General features: G+C 39.1%; 1 long non-coding RNA gene across 1 annotated transcript in view; it reads left to right on the top strand.

The window, feature by feature from the left end:
- Positions 1–995: 995 nt before the first annotated feature.
- LOC104146128 (uncharacterized) overlaps positions 996–27161 on the top strand; it is a 104602-nt gene continuing 78436 nt past the window's right edge. Inside the window, exon 1 of the long non-coding RNA XR_011139102.1 lies at positions 996–1371. This is a non-coding gene — a long non-coding RNA (uncharacterized lncRNA). The remainder of the gene's footprint in view (positions 1372–27161) is intronic.

Here is a 27161-nt window from a genome sequence, read left to right as displayed (position 1 = left end):
TACCTCACTACTAGTAAATAAAACAGACTAGTACCCAATCTTTGACCCTGAGGGCTTGTGCCCACAGGGCTAAACTCTATTCCTCCCAAAGAGGTGGCCTCATCTGTGCTGCCTAGAGGGAACAACCCTTTGTCCATGCTAAACCCTGAACCGTGCCTATACATTGTATGAGAAAGTACGAGTTGGCATGAGAAAACCCATTTCAGGGAGCTTCTTACTAGCTAAACTGTGTGGGTAATCACATGTTAGCTCTTGAATCCATGCCCTGGCTCCATTTAGTTTCCAAGTGCAAGATGTAACTTCTGTGAATATTTGTGTTCATTTCACATCTTGAAGCTTTGATAAAGATGTTATTGTTCTCATCTGTTCTTTACAGGAAACAGTAGCATAGTTATGTTTAGCAGTGTACTTTTGGGAATGTGTTGGTTAGGTTTCTGTTCTGGTGATGCTGAGGAGTTTTGTCCAAGACCATTGTAGGGAAATGTCTTTCTCAGCATGGCGTGAGCCTTCATTTCTGGAAGTACGATCCAATGACAGTCTGAGGAATTTCTTTTAAAAACACCCTTTCAGTCTGCTGCAGGAAAACTACTGGCTGGGGTATAAAAGGTTTTGAAAAATTATAGCGTTAAGCAGAGTGGTTTTATTTTGAACAGAGGTGAAGGCAGGGAAATCCATAGACAAGAAGAAACTAAAACCTGTGAACTGAAGTCATGCTAGCGAGTTTGAACTGAAACTTTCTACCTTTAAGCATTTCTAAATATGTTGGCTCTGCTTTCCAGAAAGCGAGTTCTCAGAACTGCTGGCTGAAATTGTAAATGGCTGCACATGTTGTCACAGCTGGAACTTAATCATCATCTCATTCCAAAGCAGATGACTGCAGTACGTTAGGTGATTTGCACCTTGCAGTGCACATCTCTGTTAGCCAAAAGGAAGTCTAAGGTGTCACCTGGGCTGTATTTCAGAGTTCTAAAAGTATTTGGGGTGAACTCCAAGCTGTCTGCCTCCTCTTAGGAAGCACCTAAAATGGAGATACCTCAGTTATTTACTCAAGATAATAGACTATGGAAAAGTAAAGCTACTTTCTTCACAGTCAAACTTCATACTGAAGTTAAAATACAATTGAACCGAGGGGGCTAAACCAAAACGTTGTGTAAGGTGTGAGAGAGATTGCTCCTTGAACTTTTATTTGTTGCTTAAAAGCTACATGTTGTGTTCCACCCCAAGCATTACTGTTATTCTCTTCCTTTACCTGGCTGCCACTTGCTTAGCATTCTTTCTGGTATGACTCTTGCAGAAGGACATATCACACTGGACTGTTTTGCAAGATCTTTCCGTGAAGTGCTAGATCATCAGCGCTAGCTCCAGGAAAAGGTGCATTAATGTGTCTTTATGTGTGCCTTGATAGTTGCCTTGCTTAATCAATAGTAACAGGAATGTCTTTGCTGCCACCAAAAGCTTTCTGAAAGTGTTATTTCCATTATGACTGAGATATTGCTTTACAGAGCTAGCTTAAGCCTGCCATAGTGAATTTGTGTTGCTTGCATTTCATTAGTTACCTCTTTCTGTTAACCTCCCATCTAAAAATTAATTAGGCTGTGAATAGTAGGCCCCATTATCAGATGGCATGGTTTAATTAACCTCAGTGAAGTATTGTGTGATGAACTAGTTAAAGATCTGGACAATAATTTATACATTCCTCATATTTAATTGTCTCTGAGCATTTTGGATGAAGATAACTGACAGCATATGTGATTGTAACTCTATTGCCAAAAGAGGTGAGTCTGTTTATGCCAGTGAAGTACTTGACTGATGAATATAATGGCATGGTAATTACTGATTATAAATGCAATGAGGATCAAACTGTTTTCCATACCTGCTTTTATTATGCTGGAAGCATATCTCTTGTCTTTTCAAATGAAGAATGCTAAATGAGAGTGTGGCATTTCACATTTGAAAACCACAGTACAAAATTCATAAGGAATTATTTCTACAAATAATTGTTAGGTGTTAATTGCCTATTAGATGTGAACAGTATTCTCACGTTTCCTATTACCCAAAATATTCACAAGTTATTCTGGCAAAAAAACTTTTCTAACATTTGTAATGAGTGTGCTTGCTGGTTATATAAGAAAAGTGGCATGATTTCTCTTTTCTGATTAGAAAATTTATGGAAAAAATTAATCCAATGCCTATGTGAATATTAGAGCAAATGGCAAACTCCAAAGATATCTAATTTTGAGCTTGTTTTTGTTATATATCTGATCCTTAAAGTAAGTCTTGTCTTATATCTTTGCAAAGCAAATAAAACTCATGTATCCATAGAAATCAAATTATTCACAAATGCTCTCAAGTTGAAGTTAGCTTTTAAATATGAGCAGTACTCCAACGTCTTCCTACTCTGTTCAGTTCTTACTTCTTATTGAAAGGTGTATACAGTATGACACAACATGTTGTGACTTCACAGCAAAATGTTGCAATGCATATTGGTCAAAGTATGTAGTATTTCAGAGCTGTGCATAATTTGTGATTGCAACAGTCACAAATAGGATGCAAGCAATGGGAGCACATCAGATGTGCTCAGTGTTTCCATCTCATTCATAATATTGACTCAGCAGTTCCAGCTGATTATTAATAGTTTCCTCAACAAGCCTGGACTGACCAAGTGAATTCACCTTATGTATTCAAGTGGATTCACTAACCTTGGCCTATGCTAAAGTGACTTTCTAAGTTGGGTTCACCGAACTAATCTCAGTGCCTGTGCTGTTGTGTATTGCATCCAGCAATAAAATGAGAGAGAAGAAGAAAATAAATAAAAATGTTGTTTAAACGGGAAGTAAGGCAGAACTTATTATAAAGAGAATTTGCACCATGTGGACTAGAGGATTTACTAATTCTCCTGAGTTCTTCCAACCTAATTTAATTTATGCAAATCATTATTTATGAATAGTTATCATCAACAATACTAATAACTTCAGTAATATTGATAATAGAGATCTGTGCTAATTAACTGTTTTGAATTGAGTTATATGATATTTGTGTGGTTTCACGGGCCCTGAATAAAATCAACACCATTGGCTAACACGAAATGCGGTTTCACAGAACAGGATTCTGGGTTTGCAAACAGATTTAAACTGGAACTCAGAGGTGGCTGGTAAGGGTGCTGCCTGTGTTGATATGTGAAGTGATTCAAAGCCCTGTAGGGCCCTAAAGAGGGCGAGCAGGCATATGAAATAGTCTGACAGAAAGTTAGATCCAGATCCTGCACTGAAAAAAATATGAATAAATCTTTCCTTACGTTTACTAAGGCTCTGTGAAAGTCTTTGGGAAACTGAAGCTTTTCCAGTTTAGGATCAGATTTCTAGGTTTAGAGCTTTCATTGCTAGACTTCTGATACTTGATGCTTGTGTTAAAGGTGCAACTCCTGCATTCTCGCAAAAATTGGTCTTTTCTTAAAGAAAGATGTAGGTTATAGACTTGTAGCAATCCTCGTTTTTTCCTTTGATAGGCTGGTTTCATTGAAATAAAAATACTTTGTGATAATAAGTCGATTTTTAGCCATCTCTTCCCCCTGCCAACAAAAGAGATTGAGGAATAAATTCAAAATATAAATGCATTCAGCATTTTTTCCTCAGTCATATGAAATCAATACATTTTGATCAAGTACAAAAAGCTTGCTTGAGATTTCTGTGCTAGAAATGCTATCTTCTGATGGTTCCAGAGAGTTTGAGAGGATGATATTATGTTGGTTCTTTCCTATTTTTCTGATTGGAAAATAAAGCAATTTTATGTTTTACAGGCGGGGATTTTTTTTTTTGTTCCTTCATGATTGTGAGGGGGAGAAAAAAAGAAGTGAAAACTTAACCTGAATATAAACTGAAAGTAGAAGGCAAGTTCATGGAAGTGTAGAAAACAGGCTGTCCTGACTCTTAAAATGATCTATTCAAAATGCTTTAAGGATGACAATATCGTGAGTTAGTCTGCAGTATCCATGGGACCTTGTTCTGTCTGTTTGGGCAGTGGTGTACCATACACATGAGCCCTATGTAAGACGTAAAAATAAGTGTGAGTGATAGCAATGCAGATAATACTGCTTCTTATAAATAATAATTAATGCTAATTAATGTTGACTGTGTATGTTGTGGCTTGGATGAAACTCTGTCAGGAACTGGCAGACACGCTGATATGAAATCTCCACCCACAAAGATCTGCTGAAAGAGCAGTATCTGGTGTAAGGGGATCTGCCCTTGTAAGAGCAAAGAATACAAAGTTTTTTTTTTTTCCTTTCCCCCTAATTCCTTTTCTTTTTCACAGAGAAATGAGACTTACGACTTTAGAGTCTGTCTGCATGCACTGGTCTCAAGGAATTACGGACATGGAACAAATACGAGATCAGATTGTCTTGTTTATGTAAGCTTATAAAGCATTTCACGTTAACTGAAAACAGCACATGTAACATAACGTTCTCCTATAATATTGGCCCCATTGCGTGTGAATATGTAGACACCAACACCTTTGTTCAGGGTGGGCAATGTCCTTCCCTAAATGGGGTGGGGGCAGGTGAGCCATGTTACTGTGGCTGTCTCACATGACACAGGAATGCATGCTACACACATACTAGTGCCCGTAGGAAGGCTGACACCTCCTCAGTAGTCCTTGGAAAATCTGCATGTGTACACATACACACACGTGTTCTGTTTTCCCACTGCCACTTCCCACCCACTCTGAGCTGCTTTCCTTTCCACAGTGCCCTCAAGCCAGGGGGTCAGAACTACTACTTCTTTCTCCCCTGTCATGTTTTCTTTCCACATTTTCTCCTCCACTTGTTACTTTCCATCTCTCCAGTGGAGGGGCAGCAGGAGCTGTTTGGCTGATTTAATGTTTTCCTGGAAATAAATGGATAAGACTTGCAAAAATAGGATACTGATTTTTGCCTACAGGCAAAATGTGTAGGGGAGACATTCTTTTTCTTGAGGGAGGAGATTTTTATTGCCAAGGAGGGAATTTCCCCAGCAGAACACTTTTATTTGAGTTCCCTTGAGACAAAGGAGTTGAGAGCCTATGTGAAGTGGATATTATGGAGGGTTTGGGGCTTAATGTAAGACTGGAAAATTCTTGAGTTACATAGAGGGAGAGAATGCGGTTGCATATGGCCCTGCAAATAAAGAGGAAAAAAGGAGGAGGAAGCACTTAGCTAAGTTACTGACTTTACTGGAAGAGTTGCAGGGTCCCTGAACTCTTCACTCCTCTGCGTCAGCAGTGAACACCCTTAGTGAGAACTGTAGACCAGGCCATTCATTTCATCAGCCCTGTGACTTAATTAGCTGCCTTGCCTGGGGTATGCACTGGAGAAAAACTAGACCTATGGAGCTATGTTAGCTGGCGTCTCAAGGTAAGACATTCTGTGTTCTTGTTTGTTTGTTTACCACTGGGGGATCAGTTATGCGCTGAGATGACTTGACTTGATACACATACCTCCTTAGCAAAAATGTTGATTCAACATTTAGAGGATCATGTTTCGTTGTGGTGTAGAGTTGTTTGTTACAATATTTGTGGAAGGCTGATGGCACTCTTGTGATGATCTAAAAGAATATTTTTGCAGTGTGCATTTTTTTTGAGAATGTGTTAAACTAGTTCTGTCAAAATAGAACTAATAAGTACTAGTAATTATTTGATCAGTTGAAAAGGAATCATTTCCCACAATTATTGAAAACATCACAGGTAATGATTTGTCTGAATATGTATTCAGACCTTTGCATTTTTGAAGCTGAACATGGAGCTTCGTATTTGTTTTATGTGAGGTTGGAATATGAAGAACTAGATTTTTTCATGGAACATACCAAAGGATACCTGAATAAAGTAGACTAACTTAAAAAGTTCTCATTTCATCCACTGAACTGCTATAGCAAGACTGAATCACTGGGATAGCACAGCTAGACTGTACCTCTCTTTCTTACTTAAACTGAGGAAGCTGGTAGGGAAGGTGGGAAGGGACCAGGGAGATGACACAGATTCTGCCAGCTTAGTAGAAAGTTATTAGTGGAAATCCTCATAGATCAGCCTAGGACTGATTTTAACGTTTTTCTTAATGCCTTGTATATAGAAGGCTGAAACCAGCTGATGAAATTTTCTGCTGACAGAAAACTGGACATCTATATATTGACAATGCCCCCTAGTTCTTCCCATGAGGGGAGTATGAGGACAAGAATGACAGCAATAGGCTAAAGGTTTAATAGTTGAAAGTTTCTGCCCTTAGTGGAAATTGTTGGTCCTTACAAACCAGTACCTCATGAAGCGGGAAAGAACTAGGGAGGAGAAAGACTTAGATTTGTTAATTGACTATAGAATAACTGTCAGCTTCTGGTGCAATCTGAGAAAAGCCAGATGGAAACAGACTGGTCATTAATGGATTAGGTTTGTAATTAGGAGGTTTCTAAAAATGAGATTCTGTAATAGCCTCCCAGCTAGAGTAGGAAGAACAGAAAACTTAACTGGAGCTTGATGAACCTATCAGCAGGACTCCTGACATAGGAGCTAACAGTATTGGGGGATAGTTTAATGACATAAGGCTAACCCAGATCTTATTTCCAATGAAAGAGGCATATGTGGTTTATTTAGCTATCCAATGCATATACAAAGGGAAATTGCTGTAGGCATTGCTGATTAAAATTCTGAAATCCAATAAATACATTTAATATTGAATGATGATGGTACACCATTTTATTCCTCTTAATTTTCATTAATTTCTCCATGTATGACATATTCTAGACTTAATGGAACTCATTATTTATAATTGGACTTGTGTCAACAAGCAGCAAAGATCAGATTGTCTACCATTAGTAACAGTTGGCTTAATTTAGTAATAGTACTTAGCAGTTATGTAGTGCTTTAAATTTTCAAATCCCTGTTCAAATATTAGCTAATTAGTCATCGTACCAATTGCTTTAAATATTATCAGGCCTTCTATAGAGATGGGTAAATAGCTGTTGTTATCAATATTTCAGAGCTGAGGAAATTGAGACACAGATGGGCAAGGTATGTTTCTGTGTATCTTTATATATAGGTATTTCAAAGGCACCCATCATTTCAAGGTCTAACAAGTCTATCAACTTGTCAGACCTGATTCGATGTCCACTGAGGCCAATGGAAATCATTCCAGTGACTTCAAAGGGTCCTCTCGTTGCCTATTTGGATTAGCCTGCAAAAAATAGCTTCCTAATGTTATCTAGCTGGTATAGTGCACTGGCAACAGTTGATGAAAAGTGCATTTGCCTTGGACGTGAGCCCCCATAGTCCCATGAAGTCCCAGTAGACAAATAGAAGCATTTAGAAACGAGGAGGTTTGCTCAGTCACCCAGTGCGTGAATATCAGCAGTGAGACTCTGGCTTTCTTGAGGCTGAGTTGAGTGCTCTTCTTTCCAGTGAAGTTATTTAGGTACCTGAAAATGCTGATAGGTTGGAAATGAGATTTTTCAGAAGTTCCTAGGTAAGCATTATCCGCTGATTTTGGAAGAAGTACCCAGGTGCTCCTGGGTCTCCTGTGTCTATTGGCAGTCCCAATATGTACTTCTGAGTCTTTTCAAACATCTATATATCTTGTAAAACCTGGTCCTACACTTCAGTGATGTGTGTGAGTGAAAACTCAGATAAGAAGCTCAGTAGTGACCTGCTTAAAAAGACTCCAAGAAGCAGCAGTACATTTTTTACATTGCTTTCTAAGATCTGAAGCTTTGTGGAGCAGAAGGAAGGAGATGAAAGAAACAGAGGACATCTCAGGTTCATACGTAATGTTGTGGGTTCCTTGAAATGCTTTATCTATGAAGTGACAGGCAGCTTTGCAGTTTCAATTAAATGTAACAAACCTAGTCAAAATATGACCTGTTATGTGTTGTGGTTCACTTGTATTCCTTGAGGGATGGAACTAACCCTGCATAGATTCCAGTACCTGTTGTCATGTGTACTGTTTCAGAATTAATTCTTTGAACGTTTGCTATGATTTACTTAAAAGCTATCTATTTCTGCAAGTGTTCTTGCCCTTAAACTCATTGAGATTTGTGATAAATGAGCATAAAATAGGTAAAAGAGCCTATGGAAAACAGATTTTAAAAATCAAAATGTATAGATGAATAAGCAAAGTTTTCTTTTCATGTTAATGTTTGCTTGATCCTGTTAGTAGCGCAGCACTCCCCAAGCTTTGAAAGATGGACTCAGATGTGGGAAAGCAGCACATATAGCATTTCTCTCACTATTCTGCCATATGCTGTTAAGCATATGCTTCTTTTGCATGTCTTCCAGTCAGGCCAGCCAGAATAAGTGCTCTACGCTTTCGGAAACATCCCAGGAACAAGAATATACAGAGCAGTCTTCTCTTGCGATCAGAGCTCTGTGCTGTGCTCACAAAATTTTTCATCTTTCTTACTTGTTTCTCCAGCAGCAGTGATGTAATGACAGGCATTGTAAGGTAGACCCCTCCTTGGACTTATGGCTGTAAAACAATGAGGATAAAAAACAGAAAAATGTTCTTCCATGTGCTGCAACATGTCAATTATTGGGTCATTGCAGTCAAACTAATTTGTTTACAGCAGAGCATGGATGTGAAATGAGCCAGAGAAACGAAGGCTGCCGAACCTGACTCGTTCTAACTACTAGCATGTTACTGGCACACATTGTCAGGTTTTAGACTCAGCAATGTGTGATAAATACTAATGCAACAACAAATGGCAGCTGTTTCTGCCACTTAGTCTGCTTTTTAGTGTAGCTTTAGGAGCTACACTCCTGCATGTGAGGGGTTATTTCTTCTTAGCTGTGTGAATCTTTTATAACTGAGGTTCTGGTTAACTACTTCTTTCAGAAAGTGAAATCAGAATTGGATCCAGGGTCTGTAATGCTCTTGGCACCAGGTTCTAGTATGGGAGCAGGACAAGGCCTGCGTCTCATCACCAGAACTGCTGCTGGCTCTCCGGAGCAGCGATGTCTTCTGCACCTTCTTTTATGTCTGGCTCTGACACTCCTTTTGCTTGGTTAAGAGGTAATGAGGCAAGGAAGGGGACTGGGCAGTGGAAATTCAGGATGGTAGGTATTTTCCTTCGCGTCTGATTGAAGAGCCGTAGCTATGGTTTGGCAATGCTGGCAGCTTTTTTGGCAGCTCTACTACTTTCATCTCTGTTCTCCTTGTCCTAAAACCCTGGAGGGGGAGGTCTGCCTTCATCTTTTCAGATTCTTCCATTAAATACAGGAATTCCTCCAGACACCTTTACATTCTCTGTGGAATGCTCCCTGATAACTTAGCTCAGTGTAAGTGGTTTCTTTTTTTTTTTTTTCTTTTTTTTAATAACTTGGGAATAAACTAGATAGAAGTTTCATTTCCTCACTCATCTCTGAACTATGTGTGGTTTGGTTTTTTTCCTCCTTGTATGCTTTCTCCATTTGCTATAATGTTACTTTTTGCTTTAAAGCCCTCTTAAAAGGAGACTTTCCCTGGAGACCCAGGGAAGAATGCATGTTTCAGTCCACAGCCTTCTTTACTCACTGTTCCCCTTCCTCTTTCGCTTACCCTGTGACAAAAGATTAGTTTGAACAGAACACCAGAAAGCAATTGTAGTGGAGTGGCTCTCTTAAATTTGGAAATATGATGGACTACATGATCTGAGGGAAAAGCATGGATTCAGTACAGGGCTGGAGCGCCCTTCCTTTTTTTTTCCTTTTTTTAATATGAGTTCTTTATTCCCCTATATGCCTTGGCCTAAGCACATCATTTAAGTCTGAGCCCCAGTTTTTCAACCTGCAACCTGAGGATAGTAATAAGGATTCACATGCTTCATAGGGATATTAAAAAGTTTCAGAATGAAAGGGTAATAGGTGGTTTCTTTTTCAAATGAAGAGCAGGCCCCAATTTGATCTTTCTTCTGGTAAGTTTTGCATAAGTTTAAGCCATTGAAATAAGAATTCTTTCTACTATGAGACCTAAGCCAGGTCAGGAATTGTAGGAAAGATGTGTAAAAAGTCAGATGGATCTCCTGTCCTGGAAGCTGTAAATGGTAATAATCTCTAGGTTTGCTTGAAAAGAAGCTTGCAAAGGGCAGTTTCAGACCGTCTTCTGTAATCAAGCAAATTTATTATTAGGGAAATGGATATGAATTTACTGAAATGATTGAATTGGAGTCATCACTTATTTCTTTTCTGGTAGTCCTTCAATTCCTCTACCCACAGTGCCTGAAGTCAAACTTAGTTTTCACCAATGCACATATGCAGAGAGAGAGAAATGGGATTATTGTTATGTGAAAGATCACAGTCTCCCTAGAAAATAGAAGAAAATGTATGCATACTCTGTATACAAACTGTACAAATGTATACAAACTGAGATGCATGTATACACATACACATGGAGAGAAAAAATGACAACCTACTGTAAATTAGTGTAGCTTAATTGAAGTCAATCAAATTGCTAATTTGATTTAGTCAAGCTATACTAACTTACACCAGCAGCTGAGATTTTGGCCCTTACTACTTTAATTTCATACTAATCTGTTTATAGCTTTCAAATATATGGAGCCAGTTGATTGCTAAACAGTTTAGCGGGTGTGGTTCCAGGATTACAACAGTAATTATTTTACTGAAGCCCTTTATTTTCAAAAATGCATGTTTCAGATTTACATAATAGGACTAGACAATGACTAAGGGGCAAATTATACTAAGATTATTGCATGCACTTACGCATGTGTTATGTTTTTATGACTCAGATTGGAGCTTGTTTGTGTTCCACCTTTGGACAGAGGTGTCTTTGAGGGGGGGAAAAAACGTTGTAGAGCACAATAATTACAAAAGAGTCTCAGCCTGTAGAACTCTGTGCCAAGACATGATGCTAGACGATAAAATATTACTTAAGTGTGAAGGTGGGGGACTGGGTTATGAAATGCCAAACGGTTTTCCACAACCCTGTTGCTTCAATATGGTGTTTATTCCATTCTGATAACTAATTGGGGGCTTTAGTTGAAGATACTGACTTAGAAACATCTCTCCTCTGCTACACAATTCCAAATGCTGGCACTGGAGGATTCAGAATTCAAAATGGTATTTTGGGTGGTGTTTGCATGGAATTACCTGTGCTCAGTGCCTTTCCCTGTGCCAAAGGATGGTGTTGATAAGGACGGTGGCATGGTGCTTTGAACAAAACTTTGAAAACAATATTTTTCCTCCTTTTCCTTTGGTGTGCTTCACAGAATAGTTTACATCTATTTGATACACAGGAAAGCTGTCAGAAATTTTCTGTCTGCAGAAGAGGCCCAGCAAGAAGAGTGCATTCAGCAGAGGTGCCTGCGTTGTGTTGGACACAGCCCACTGCTCCTCCTCAGATGGTTACTCAGGTGTTAGTCCTCCACTTCTCTGTGGAGAATGTCAATCAGTGTGCCAATTACTACTAGATTTGGTGGGTACTAATGGTGGTGAGGATGCTTTCCTGTAGGGTGGGTATTCGAACGAACCTGTTCAGTCTAGTTGTTGGTAGGATCTACCATCTGATGGTGAAAGGCTTCAGACTCTTATCTCCTGAGCTGTGCACCTTCTCTCCTGGCTCCTTCATGTTTATAATAATTATCTTAACGAAATAGGTCATCATCTACTTGCTGTCATCAAGTGTGCAAATGACTTGTTATGCTAGGGCTGATTGAGACTTTGGGACTGCAAGATTTGCTTTCTTGCAGCCAAAAAAAGAAATTAGTGAAAACGTTGCTCCAATAATCGCCAGCCCTGACCTTTTCAATGCATCCTCAAAACTAAACAAAAATAAATAATTATCTGGGTTTTGTAAACAGAGCTAAGTAAAAAGCTACAACCCATTTCAGGATCATCAATTTTGACAGCACCTCCTAAAAAGAGAAAGTTTGTGAAGCAACTTACTGTAACTCTAATTTTGCAAAATGACCTCAGTCTTCATAACTGCTTGTTAAAGGATTTTCTAAAAAGAGCAGTAACACCTGGAGACTCATATATCACTGTCTCTGCCTACTGGCGATCCCACCTACACACTGAAGAATGACTGCTAACATAATATTTATGCAATAAACTAACTGAAATATGTAAAAAGAAAAACCTTCTGTAGGGATGATAGAGATTAAAGAAGTATTTGAAGTCATTGGTTATTTTTTACTACTTGATAAACAGGGAGGTTTCTTTTGGTTTCATGGCACAATTCTCTTGAAACCATTTTTGGAATCCATTCTAACACAGGAAGCCCATCTAAGACCAAATAAGTTTTCCTATTATGAAAATGTTCTCTTTTTTTCCATCTTCATACTTTCAAGCTATGCTGTGTTTTTCTGCAACTCAAACCTATGGAGCAGGGCCATTTCGAAAATCTCTCAAAGGCACATGCTCCCTCTGGAGCCTTTTTAATGATGCCCAAAGGCCTCCGCTTTGCAAAAGCCAGCCTGATAATTCCTGGAGACCTTAAACTTCTCCTCCTCTAACTGAAAAAAAGCCGCAAAGGCTCCACCTAAGACTCAGGTGTTTAAAGGTGTTTTAAGTAATAGAGGTAGAAAGGTTATAGAGGAAAGAGCCATGGGCGGAATTAAAACCCTGGAGGTGCATTAGTAAGCACAGATGGGTGCACAGTAAGCCTAAGATGTACTGAACTGAGTGCAATGACCTTGTGTTAACTTCAGTCAGTCCAGTAGCTTCAAACATGAGTGAGAATTGGTTCTGTAGAGCACTTAAAATTCTCAGTGGGGAATAGCTTGCAAATATGAGAGCCCTCTCCCTAAGCTTCTAGCTCTCCTGTGCAGTGGCCCTCTGCATCATAGTTCAGGAATGGCCATGGTAACCAAAGTTTTATCTTGGATTTTCACGTCATCAGGCCAAAGGGATTTTGGAGAAGGGATTCCATTTGTAGTAATACAAATATACAATAGCTATTGGTTGGTTAGCGTATAAATGAAAAGCACTATCTCTTCAGGTCATATTGGTCAGTCTAAATGAAAAGGACTATCTCTTCAGATCTAGGAAGCTTTGCACCACGGGACTATCATTTTAAAACCACATATGCTAATTCTATTGGGTCATACGTTTGTGTACAGTGAACATAACTGGATTGTATGAAGGAGATGCAATTTGTCTACTGATGGTCAGCAAGGAATGGCTTCAGTGGAGCAAAGGGATTAGAGCCAGCAAAGATGAGCTAAGGGACACAGACCCCATGGCCTCATGGCAATGTTAGTGACTGACCATGCAGCAGCTGTGTGAATATGTTGCAGTTAGCAAGAACATTTATTGAATGGTGTGATCTGTCTTCTGTATGTGTCGTCTCATTGTCTACCAGCTTTGTTTTAAAAATAAGTAAATAATAAAAAAAAAAACCTCACAGGGCAATTGTGGCATACTACTGCATAGAAGACACGTTAGATCTCTCCAATACCTCTGTGACAAGACTTTGATCAGGGACATTTTGCCCTTTACGTGTGTTACTTTGGCAGTGTCTATTAGTGAAGAACATCACCAAGTCAGCAGTTCAGATGACTAAGAGGATGGGAAATACTTCTTCAAAAAAAAGGCCTTGTAGGTTGTAGTGGTTCACAAGTGTGAACATGAGTTGTGAATGCTGTTTAAAAAAAAAAAGCCAACCTGGGACATATAAACAGGAATATAGCTGACAAGACACATGAAGTAATCCTGCTTCAATCAGTGCTGATAAGGCATCAGCTGGAGTACTGGATCTGATTTTGGGCTGTGCCTTTCTAATAGGATGTGAGCTCATTGGAGAGAATCCAAAGTCAACAAGAGAATGATCGAAAGTCTGGAAAACTTGGTGGTAAGAAAAGACTGAAGGAATTGGGTTATTTGACCTGAAGAATGGAGGATTTAGGGAAGGGAGAATGTGCTAAGAGCCTTCATAAATATGTAAATATCTATATCTCTATATGTATTTGTATATGAAAACTTCTGGCAAAGAGGGGGATAAGAAGAAGATAATCATATACAGTATAGTCATATGAGACTGTTCTTCATATAAGGTTAACTGGCTCCAGTTGCAGTATGTTAGACAACAGGTTGGATATTCAAGAAAATTTTCTAATGATAATGATAGTGAGTGGCTGTAGAAGTAGTAGAGTTTCTGTGAGTAAAAATCTTTAAGAAAAAACAGACAAATGTCTTTGAAGAATGATGTAGTAGCAGATGATTCGGCCTTGGAGCACCAAAATGAATGAGATGATTAGGTCCTTTTAGTTTCTATTTCTTGGTGAAGAGGTAACAGCAAACAAGACTGCTAAAGATGAATTGTGCTTTCTGCGAATGTTAAGGCACAGTTCTAGCGCAGTATCGTGTATAGAGCTTCACCATCTTATAACAAGTCTGCACAGACCTGTCTCAGTGATCTACCCAGATCTTCTATATGTGCTGGTAAAAGAGGAGTATCACTATTAGAGTGGTACCTGCAGAGCACAGAAGAGGTGGAATGGATTAATCTCAGGATGCTGCAGCTTAGCTGATTTTGTCTAGAGAATCTCCATGTGATATAACTCATGGGATTTTTTTTATTTTCTTTTGAAAAACTAGATGAAAATGTATTTGAAACTGAGAGAGAAGAGGGCAACTAGACACTTGGTATATGCTAGGCATAAGATGCTACTTGCAAATGCTCCTGGGAACTTGTGTTAAGTGTATAGAAGCCATCAATCTAATGCTTAATGTCATCAGATATGAAGGAAAAAGCAGAATCTGAAGCTAAGCAAACTTCCTTGGCAGCTGGCATTTAGCTAAGACTGATGGATGGAAACTTACCGTCACTGATTTTTTGGGGGAGGGGGAAGGGGAGAAAGGTGGTAGTAAAAGTTAGGTTTTGATTAAAATAAAATCAGATGGAGGAACTGGCTTCCTTCTTGTTGATATGTTAACTAAAAATAAAATACCAGAAACCTGTAAGAATTTTAGTTTTCAGACAATAGCAGCAAGCTGACTGTATACTGAAAGTGCTATTTCAGGGCTGATATCATGAATCCATGTGGGAATGTGAGTGCTCCCTACTCTACTTGTGAGACAAAGTTACTGGCCAGACTCCCTCTCCTTTGATGAACCACTAATGTCTTTGCAGGAGGAGAGATCGTTACATGTTACAAGAGAGGGAGTCTGGCCAGCCAGACTGTTCAATAAAAGAAAATGCATGAAAGTACATGCAGCTCTATGATGGTATTCCAAAATCTTCACTATTCAGGGACAATTTGGAGGGTGTTTTGAAATATGATATTTCCTGTAAGGAAAAAATTCCCTGGACAACTCTACTTGATGAGACAAAATGCAGATGACAGCCTGGTGCTGCTGGTTTGTAGGGCAAAAGGCTTCTGTGTCTGTTTGCCCAGCTCTAGTTTTGTTCAGAAGGCAGCAAAATGTGCACAGTACCCCACAACAGTTGTCAACTGACATTTTATTTATCTTAAAAAGCATACAGAGATGAGTGAGCTGTCTGATTTTTAACTTCCTTAATCATTCTGTACCATGCACTGCTGCCAGTGGGAAATGACTGTATATCATCTTCAGATCTCTACTTTGCTGTGGTAAAGAGTTATATTAGCCTAGGCTAACAGAAAATGTCAGGTGTGTCCCACGTATTACGTGGGGTCCTGAGAAGAATACTGATCCTGTGGCTACGTGGTTCCTTGTGCTGTTTACGAGCCTACATGTCTGTTGCTTGACATTGTACGTCTACCTCTTAGTTTTATCTCATTTTTGGGATGTGGGAGGAGAGGCCTCAGATTTGTGCTAAAGACTCACACTGAGAGTTGCACGTACAAATAAGCAAATGCAGGAAGCTGTGAATGTGATGAAATGACAGAGACAAAATAACTGTTGCGGGACTTGCATTTCCCGATTGTTTATTTAAAGAGCCAGATGTTGGAAAAACTCCTAATTTCTTAAGAGATTATCAGAGCTTTTTTAAAAGCATTTGACACTGAAAAATCTATGAAACAGCTCATGTTGTTATTCCTGTCATGTAAAAGGAGAAAGGAACTTAGTTTTACCTTCAGTTTCTCTAGAAACATTGCTGCTTTTCAAATTACTTGAGATCAGAACATTTCTGCTTCTGATAAAAGATAACTGCCCAAAAGCATGCAAAAGCATTCCAGGAAAGGTAATGTATATATATTTCCACTCCAGGTTTGATAGAACTGATCTCTCTGAACCACAGGGCTAAGATTAACCAGTTTCTCTAAATATGGCAAAAATGAGCAGAAGCAACCCTCTTTTTCCCAAGAGATATCTTTAGATAAGATACTACAGCATTTCAAATGATGTTTTCTTTCAGTTTTCCTCTTAACCTTTCGCTAGTGGTACAGCAGATATTTTAGCTTCTCTCCAGTGTTTTGGAAAATCATATATAAAATAGGATATCACAGAGGATGATTTCCTCGATGACTGTCAGTAGAACAGTCATAGGGAAAAAAAGGCTGGCTGATGCTTAGGAAACGAGCCTGGGCCTTCAGAGCCTCAGGTTCAGTTCCCTGCTCTGCTACAAATTTCGCATGAGAACTCTCTCAGGGAATTTAATCTTCTCGTGCCTCAGTGTTCCATCTGTAGAATAAGGATAACAGCTTTTTCCTGCCTCCCAACATTTCCTTACATCACAGTCATTACCTGAATGGCGTCATGGGGTGCTGAATAACAAATCCTACTGGTACCCCTGAAATTGCTATGTAGCACATAGATATCTAAACAATTATAAGATTTCAAGATGTGCTCACCTGTGACAAAATGGGATCCTTCTTTCAGAGCAGTTTCAGTTTGATAACTGGGTCTTCTTTTTACTGCATGATTTACAATTTGCAGCAATAAAAATGGGTATTTTCAGGCCGTTATTTCTGATGAGAGTATAAATGGGAATACAATTTTAACCTCATAATGAAATGATGACACATATAGTAACACATTAAAAAATTCCCACAGAATTGGCAGTCAAGTGTTATCCAGAAGAGGCCAGGAGACTGAACTGCCATGTTATTTCAGACCGACCTGTTCATGACACAAACAATTAAGAGTGACCAGCATTTTTCATTATAAGACTTTTGTTGCAGTTGCTGATAACACTGCTAAACTTAAACCACTTGGGCTCAAATTTTCCATCCCGGGTATTTGGCTTAGGTAGATTTTGCTGTTATTTTTGAGGATCGTTTACTCAAAAATAGTTTGACTATTTCTGAGAATTAATTAAAGAGGAAAATACAGAGCTTTTGCTGTGAGAGAATTTTTCAGAGTCCTGTGCTTTTGAACAAAGGCTTGAAACTTAGCTTGGGAAACTGCCTTGATATCAGATGTATGCCTTTTGCTGTCCTTGTGAAAATCAGCTCAAAATTTTCCAAGCTACAATCCCCTTAAAAAAAAAAAAAAAGATAAGCAAAGAAAAACTCAAAACAAAATAAAACCCTTCAGGTCACGTATTCTTCATTGTAGCAGCTGTTAGAATTTGGCATCTACACTTCTCGGAGATTTCATTTCTACCAGGCATACTCCTTTCCAGGACTGTAGAAGCTGTGTAAAACTTTCCTTGCAATTTCTCTTTACCTTATGTAGAGGAACTGGGAAGTTGAAATTAAGAGAGACAAGTGACACACAAGTGACAAAGAGAGCACAGGATGTTATATACTTTCCACCTATGACACTGAAAGATTAGAGGGACAGATGATTGTTGTGAGGTGAGAGATGGAAGACAAGGTCAAAGAATGGGGCAAAGACAAGTTGCAGTTGGTCTCTGGGGCTTGAGTGGCAAAACAGAGAGAAACAGAAAGAAGGGCACTTAAAAACTAGACTCCAGAGCTTCCAAAACCTGGAGTAGAACTTGTCTTTTGTGACTATTAATAATCTTCTGCTATCCTTCAGTAGCTGCATAATGTATAAGCAAATTGATGCCTTGGCGTTCTCTGTTGTCCGGTCCATACTTAGGATTGCAACGTGTTATCAGCCATAATGCTGTTAGATGTAAAGGTTTGTGCTGCAGATTGCAGAAACAGGATAGCTCTGTGTAGTACAAGTTTATAAATTCATAGTTATGTATACACAGGCACAGCCTGTATACATTGAAAAATTTACCGACAAAAGCTGCATTAAAAGGATGGAGAGTTGAAAAGCTAAGTGCTGAGAAGCTAGGACATGCCTGAGTAAGGGCTTTTAGTGCAGCTCTATAGCAGCACCCTCAAGTATGTGCATTCAGAAGTCGTCTTTAACCATATAATTGCATGCTGCTGTTTTCTGTAGGGTGTCCATTGCGTAGAGAACAGAAGTTGACAGTGAGAAGGGGTGTCTAGAGCTCTATGCAATTGAATGCTGCCCTAGAGCACTGGATTTGATTTCTGCCTGGGCCTCAGAGCTCTTCTATAATATGGTTAGATCACCTATCCGAAATAGCTTCTGTTCACACATTCGCTGTCTGAATGCCTTGGTTTGGTTTGCATAAATGCTCAGCTCTCACAGCTACAGGTGAAGTCAGTGGAAGCTAGGCTTTGAACACAGATGATTCTGTAAAAGTCTGCAAAAGAGGGAAAAGTATATCGTAAGTAAGCAATACCAAAATTTGGGGGGCACTTTTGAGATATACCTGTGCCCCAGCTCTGCTTGGTACAATGGGGGTAGGATAGCTCTTCCTTTCTCAGAGCTGTAGCTGCTTTGTGATTGTAAATTAACGAGGATTTTTTGTTTTTAATAAAGCACTTACATGCTCTAAAGACAAAGATGACAGAGAAGCCTATGAATCCCTTAATGAACACTGGTTTTAGCGTTGTTTTAGGAGGATGTGCTGGCAATCCTGGATGCTGAATAAGGGTGGGGGGGGTGTCTTGGGGAAAATCACCTGTCATCATATCATTGAAGATGCGTGCATGCAAGGAAGACTTATTCGAGTATGCACAAGCAACCTTGAATCTGATGCTTTCAGTCCTGTTTGATTTGGTTTGGGGGCACTGTGTACAGTTTTCAGTCTAGAACTGTGCAATGGAAAATAAAAAAAAAGTCTTTTTCAGGTTTAGAATTAACAGAACATTATTAATATAGCCTTGTTTACAGATGTGGCTTTTCAACCTGCTTAGAGATGAAGAGATCAGCTATAGCCAAACTTCAGTGTCAATAGCACTTTTCAGGGGAGAGCTTTTGGAGTGGCTCTGCTAAGTCTAGATATTTCATAGAATGGCATTGTGTTACATTATGCAATGTATTATACATATATTTTGTTATAATACATCCACTGGTGGATTCCCATCAGTACAAGTGAGATCAGAATAAAACCTCAGAGAAGGGTTATGAAAGCTATTCAAAGGTTTATTTTTTCTTGTTGCTCTTATTACTGAAGTTTGCAGCGCTCTAGCCACAGGCTGGTGTTAGGTTCTATAGAAATACAGAGTAAATGGCAATCCTTCTTTCAAAGATCTTACAGCAGAAGCAAAAGACAAGTGATGGCAGATAAACGTAGATGCAAAGAAAAGGAAGAAGTATAAGAAGACTGTAAGACAATGTTGGCTAATACGGTAGATAGCATGATGCAACAGCTATCCAAATCTTGACAGCAGTGAAGCTACTGAGCTGTCAAGTAAATGAACGGTAGAGAAAGGCTATGAAGGGAGATAATGAGATAGTGCTTACAGATGTTATAGAGATCCTCTTAAAGTGGGACAGTAGGAGAAAGCCCAGAAGTACTAATTTGAAAACTTAGCAAATATAATGATGAAGTCTGGCCTCGTGGGATAGTGATTGGCTGAGCCCCCCCCCGCATGAAAGTATTGAAAAAGGCTGTGAAGGCTTCAGTAAAGATACTAGTAGCTCTCTCTGTGAAAACAAATGGGCCTTTGAGAGAAAGCTTCTTTTCTAAATCTTTTCTGAAGAAAGCTGAGATGGAGTGCAGCAGGCTAAATCCTTCTGCTGTTATGAAGCTTTTAACAATTCCACTGATCTTCTGTAGCAGTGGTATGACATAACTTGAATGTTCCTTTGTTTTTAAAGTGGTTTGCCACTCTATTGTGATTCATGGAGAAATGGGGAGGTGCTTGTGAAGAGGTGGTAAGAGGAAAAAAGAAGGTGTATTGTGAAAAATGATAAATAAATTAGGTAGGGGAAGAATAAATGTAGAAGGATAATAAGAGGAAAAACAGAATGAGAAACAGAAGCGTGCCAGCCAAGTCCTCAGATACTTCCATGTGGAAGATTAGTTTCTGGAGGTGATAGAGCTAGATTATCTCATCTTATTTTGAAGGCTTCCATTCATGTAGAAAAACGGTGGCTTTTTTTTCTCTCTGCCCTCTTTAATTGACTCTGCAGAAAAATACAGGATCAGATTACAAAAATAAGGTCCATTGTAGTCCAACAAGTTTTGCAGACACAAACATTACTCAGAAGCTTGCAAAACCTGGAGCTGTGAAAGATTCGTATGTTCCAAGTCACTATTTCTGCAGCATCTCTTTTGCTTTGTGAATATAACTTCTCATCTTCTGTGTAGTTTTACTGTGATTAGCCTGGAGACAGAAAAGTCTCTTTGGTCACTATCTCAAGCAATGAAAAACTTGTTTGAGCAATTGTCCATGCTGTCAGCTCTGAAAAATTTGCTAGTAGTATGAATAGTTATAATAGTAGTTTTAATAGTTTTAATGAGCATTAACTTCAGTAGTCAGCACTGAACTATATGGATTGGTTGGAATCTCAGGCCTTTCCCATAACCTTGAACTAATTAATCTTTTATTGTCCCTCTGCTCTTGGATGGCTGTGGTGAATCAGGCCCATGTCCTTGGTTATTAGGCACCCAGCACTCATCAATATTGAGGTAATTTAGTTTCCCATATATTTCTGAGTTTCTGAGGTCAGCCACTCTTTCTGCACCCAGGAGGACTGACAGATAGCTCATGATTTGTACATATATGAAATTGAGTTGTCCTTGTTCCCACAGAAATCGATGGCCAGCCTCCAGTGGACTTTCATGCACTCAGGTGCTCATATGAACAAGTTTGTGCCTAGCTCACTTTTATGTCCCATGTACTCGCTAGAACAAAGACAGTATGACACCTGCAGCAAATGAATCCTTGCACTACCACTTCAGCTTATGGAATTACTCATCAGAAATCCCAGAGCTTCCAAAATCCTTGAGTCTCAGTCCAGTGTGTGAGCCTAAGGGTCCAAAGGATGAAACGGAGGTCATGTATGGACTGGTTCATAACTGACCTTAAAAATTTCTCAGAAAAGATGGCTGGACTCCACTCTTCTGCTTTCTTGAAGCTGGTTTTCACTGATCTGTATTCATCTGTGCAAGTATCTCTGCCTTTGGGACACCCTTCCCCCAACTCCACGCAGAACCTGTTGACTTTTGGAGCATTGCAAAAGTTAACTGTTAAAAGTGGCTACAGGAGTAAAGTTGAAGCAAACAGGTTATTGCTCCTGTCTGAGGCTGAAATAGAAGAGTGTGAAGGAAGGGCGGGGGGCGTTTTAAATAAAATTAGGACTGATTTTTATTGAAATTAAAGTTATAAATACAGTTTTAATTAACACAAGATAAAATGGGAAGTGGAGAGCAAGTTTTTTGTGTAACTTCTCTTTGTGCCTTTAAATCAATTTTGGGGGTAGAGGAAGGACGTTCTAGATGTCCATCTTTAGTATGACTTTTTAAAAATTATATCGAACCAGATAAATATGTTGCACCGTTATGCTTATGATGACAGACATAACCTGTGTGTTTTACTGAATTCGCGGGAGCAGTCATAGGTAAGATAAAAGTTCAAGAGCTTGGAACACAGCTAAATAGAAAGATGCAAGGAGGCACCTCATCTGAAGATAGATGGAAGAGGCAGGGGAAATGAAGAAGTTCTCCATTCTCGGTGGTGATCTCACACTTTCTGTAATAATACATTCAATGTGTCTTTATTTTCCTCCTCAGATATGTCTTCACTAATAATAGCATGAATGTGTTATCCATCAACAGGGTTGGAGGAGTTTTTTCACTAGCTGTACTTCGCACGAATGCATCTTTGCATACAGCTTATTTGGTAGGAACACAGGGAATGGAAAATCCTGGATCTAGTTCACTGCAAGTGCAAATCTGGTTGACATTAAGGGTTTTACAGCATGGGTGTATTTGATGCAGTATGGCTACTGGAAGGAAATTATTTGTTTATTTTAAACTGCTATTTTTTAAGTGCTACACAAATGCAATAGCTTGATCCTGCAAAAAGCATGATTCGGTGCCCGTGTAAGTCAAAAGACTCATTTATTTTTTGTGGGTATTAGCTTTGATTTAATTTCTTGGAGGAAGAAGTTCCTTAGTAACTTACATTTTTTCATTGGCTTGCTTAGAGGAAAGTGTTTTTTATTTTATTTCTTTTCCTCAAAAAGAAATGCTGTCTGCTTTCCTTCCTCCAACATGGTCTGCTACTTCTCCAAGCAGTTCTTTAATTTCAAACATCTATTCTTCTGCCACTACATCAACAGAAAAGGGGAGGGAATGAGTTCAAATTTTCAGCTATATGTGTTTTTTGGTCAGTATGGCTGTGTAGGCAGCTATTGAAAGCAAGAAAGAATGTAAAAATGTAGAAAGATACCTATCCAGTTTAACTAGACCAACAAAAGAGATAAGTTTTGTTTAGCCACAAAACTACCTAGAAGTCCTATTTCCGTTTGGAGGGAAAGAAAGGACGTGTAAGTTGCTCATATACAAGTTCATGAGACTTATTAATATCCCATAACTGAAGAATAGGTCTAAAGATGTACATTTCTATCAGCTAAGATGGTAGGAACTTGCCCAACATAAACATAAACTGATGTTAGAATATTTGACACACAGTTCTTATCAGCTAAGAGATTATTTGATAACTATTTATATTTAATAGTATATTACATTACAATGAATATTTCTTAATTGTTCTTAGTGGTATAAAGTGCACTTATAGAATCTCATGCTACCCAGAAGGGGAAAATAAATGGAATCAAACTGGTGTGTGAGCACTATGAAAAGTCAGGATGTGCAGCAGGGCCTCTTGCTTCCTTTGGTTGTAAGCTCTCCTAGTATTCAGTCAGTACTGTAGCTCAAACAATCAAATACTTTTGTCTGACCCATGGAGTATCATCTGAATTAATTAGCTCTAAATTTACACCTCACTCTTCAAAATCCATTCTTCTGTCTAGTTGGTTCTCTGGAATAAAACACACTGATTGACTACCCTCTTCTATGAACAGGAGTAGTGACTATTTGCACAATCACCATAGAACAGAGCAATACCTCCGTAGCTCAGCTGGGCTTCTACCTGGAAATGCCCCAACCCTTCTTGATGCTGCATGCCCGTTCTCCCTATTAACTGTAATGTAGTTTATAGGTAGGTAAGAAGGTTGCATTCAAGTCAAGCCACCTGATATATTTGGATAAATAGTACTAGGAACCAAGCCCAGTAGTTTGGAGTTAGGGGTAAAATCTAAATTTCATTTGGATTTATATGAGAAAGTCAACAGGTTTTCCTACCTGGTCCATAGAGCAGTCTACTGTTTGTCATCTACTTTACCTGAGGAAAAAGCAAGTTAAACTATTTCAAGTGGGAATACTGTTGGAAATTATTTGTTTTCTTTCTCCAATATCCCCACTGTTAGACTTGTGGAGTCACTGGTTCTGTTCACAGGTCTATGGAAAAATAGAAGGAAAACCGTAGTATTTCAAGGCACCTCACAAAACCTCTGGAGTTCACTAAACCATGTTACCTCATCTTTGGAGCTGAAGTAAAGTGAGCCTCAAGACCAAGGACTTGCATATACCATTACCATAAAGTGTCTGCATCCAGAAATTAAAGGTGTCGTCTGTGGTGACTAGCACAATATAGCAGTATGCATGCAGACTCAGTTTTGGAGAGGAGCAACCAGAATAGCTGCTGAAGGCCCTGAAGCCTGGGGACATCCCATCAGGCTGAGTTAAGAAATTACAAGTCATCTAATGTGGGAATGCAAAGAAGGATGGCTTGGTAGCTGGCCTCTGCCTAGAGCCTCAGCAAGTAAATGGCTCTGCATAAATGTCTAGATCAATTAAATTGCTTAACAGTAACTATTGTGGCATTGCTGCTTTTGTTAGACTAGAGTCAGTTGTTACAGTAATGAGCATCAAATACAGTTTTAAGTCCTGACATTGTAAATTCCCTTTGGTAGTGCCCTCAGGCTTCGTCCAAAGTGGGACTTTGATGCTGCAACGCTAAGTGCTATATTGCCTAGCTTTTATGTGGCTGGCCCAAGGTAAGCAGACACCTCTATTAAGTGCCTCGGCCCCATATAGGTGTGTGGGAAGAGTTAGGTACATCATAGTTGGGTAGTCAGCTTTCTATTAGGAAATGCTGAGGATACGGTGGAATCTTTAGCAGCACGTAGCCACCTGTTACACCCTTATTCCAAAAATAGAGCTCAGCTCTCTCTTTTCTTCTAAAATATGGCAGAACACTAGGTGGGGGTGGTCTTTTGAACAGGAGCCTAGTGATTAAACCACACCCCAGGCTGTGGGAAATCTAGCTCAGTTATTGCTTTTGCCTGAGGGAACACAAACTCACCTCCCAGAGAGTTCCCTAAATGAGTGTCTATCTGTTTTCTATAAGTGCAGGTAGTGTCCCTGCCGTGGAATTAAAGAGAACTGAAGATGAACTAGGCTAGAAATCAAGAATGAGACAGTGCTTCTGAGGAGCACACCTCGGACCTGTGTTCATCTTCCTGCTCAAAGGACCATTTTATATAAAATGTATTTGCAATGCAGAGTAGGAACTGGTTTTCAAGGTTCTCTTCTCCCTAGTGAGGGCTTTACCTGTGAGGCTATGGAGCTGTGCTCTTCATTTCTCTCCCTCTGGCCCTGATCAGCTTGAATTCTCCTCTACCCCATGAAACAGCTTCAGTAAGAGGAGAGGAGAACCCTTTATAGTTTATATAACAGATGCAGAATATGAGCCTGAACTCTCTAAGGCTGTTGTCGTGTGGTGGTGGGAGGCACAATCCCAAGTTTCTTGCATGCTAGCAGAGTGCTCTGATAACCAGACTAAGAATGAGATGGCCGCTTTACATAGAAAGAAAACAGTGGCTGCTACTGCCATTTTGTGGTGCCTGCTGTGCTGGGGTGCTCTGAGAACTCTTGGTGGATCAAGGCCTTGGGAGAGATGAGTAGAAGAATGACTGACTCCTGGATTTTGCTTGGCTTAGGTAGCAGATATTCAGTGTTACCGAGGCTGAGATGCATCCTGGCACATGGAGAAGCAGAGCTTTGAGTGTCCTGGCAACTATGAAATATAGACATGCTGGCATTAAGTAGCAGCTGCATGAGGGTTTACAGGTCCATAGGCTTGGATTCTGGTGGAATTTGGACATCTAGGTTCTTTATGGATCTATCTTCTTGTTCTGTACCTGGTCATTAACATTACAGTTATCTTTAGCACTGCATAAACAAAATTATTATGGCATGAGTGAACTTATGCCATTATATATGGACTACACAGTGCAGCGTAAGCTAACATTTGCTTGTGATGTGCTTCTTCAGAAACTCTGGAGTCCTACTAAACTGGAGTTTACAGAGTAAATGTAAACATAGCCTGAGTTTCTAGATGGATGTGTATTTGGCCAACATTGGCAGGATGATTGTGTTTGTCTGTCATAGTCACCAATTCAGTTTGTTTAGTAACTTTGAATTCAGAGGCCACTGAAAACTGCATCTAACTGGTGCTATGAGTTAAGGTGTTCTAGTCACCTGCTTTGTTAAGAAGTCACCATATCTTTCAAAATGGGATCTGAAAGCAGCAGAAATGAAGATAATGCCGTCTTAAAAGGGAATGGGCTATCCGCTATATTTAAGAGTGTTATGGGTAGAACCAAACAGCAAAGTCTAAAACCACATCTTTGGCACTGTATCTAAAACTTATTTTACTTTTTGATAAAGAACATTTTTTTATTAAGACAACTGTTTTAAGAAAGAGGCTTGATTTAGAACAGATTTGTATCAAAAGCATGTTTATATTGTAGAGGCAAACCAAGTAGGTGTGATGATAGGAATAACACACTTGAAATAAGCAATTTTCATCCAAATTTAAGTTTTTTTACATAATATTTCTGATATGTAGCTAAATAAATTTGAAGATGATTTTGACAAAAGAAGACGATATGTCCAGAATTTGCAATGTATCTGAATTCCCTATAGGTAAAATTAAGACCAAAAGAAAATAAAGTTTTGAGATCCTATCTGCAATCAAATTCTGTGTCTCCTTAATGATTTCCTATGCTTGTTCTTTCTATTTAAATTAGAGCCATCTATGTGTTAGCGTTATCAGGCACTATACTTCCCAGGATAGTGGGATCCTGGGAAGTAGAGAGATTTTTATCATGTTCCAAATATCAGTGTTATCTGGGAGAAATATTTTCTGATTTACAGCAACTAGAACATTGTATTAATTTATAAAGTGAAGTCCTTAAAGAGTCTTTTAAGCGTGGCTGGCTAAGCAATTCATTACAGAAATGAGGGCTGAGCAAAAATAGGAATGTTTTCTTGTTAAGAAGATTTGTATTTAGCCTGAACTATGACAAAATACCAAATATTCACAAGTTCTCAAGGAACAAGAAGATCTAGGAAATTACAGTCTACAAATTTAGATTGGTGATATAAAACTACATTTTTCTCAGGTCCTGAAATGGCACAAGGAAGTTGTAGCTCAGAACTCTGTCTGGGGTTCATCTGACCAAACGCCAGTGTAGACATTCCCACCTGAATAAGTCATTGAAGACTCCCTTTTTAGTCACTGGAAAGAAAGAAGCATTTCTAGAATGAGCTTCATCTCATGCTAAAGCAAACATTTAAATAGGTCAGATGAATCATGCTCTGGAAGCGTAGATGTCTAAAGTTATCTGAGATGAATCCTACCTCTTATATAGTCACTCTTATCTCACTGCCAGGAAGTACCTATCCTGTGGTGTAGGGGCAGTTAGGGAGTTATGTTTCCGTATTGGAAATATTATCTCACCAAAATCCAAATCAGCTGCAATTACAGATGAGATAGTAAGAATAAGGTTATCTTCTCTTAGCAAAATGCTCCTACATGCTTTTGCTATTCCCTCTCCCCACCAGCTCACTGTCCTGGTTGTCAGATTGTAGGCCATTAAGGAAGGTCTTATTCAAATATTGCTCTTTGCATTATTTGGTGATTCATACAGGTTTTCCT

Source organism: Struthio camelus, chromosome 2 (genome assembly GCF_040807025.1).
Source record: "Struthio camelus isolate bStrCam1 chromosome 2, bStrCam1.hap1, whole genome shotgun sequence".
NCBI classification, from domain to species: Eukaryota; Metazoa; Chordata; class Aves; order Struthioniformes; family Struthionidae; genus Struthio; species Struthio camelus.
This window is presented reverse-complemented; position numbering and strand designations above follow the sequence as displayed.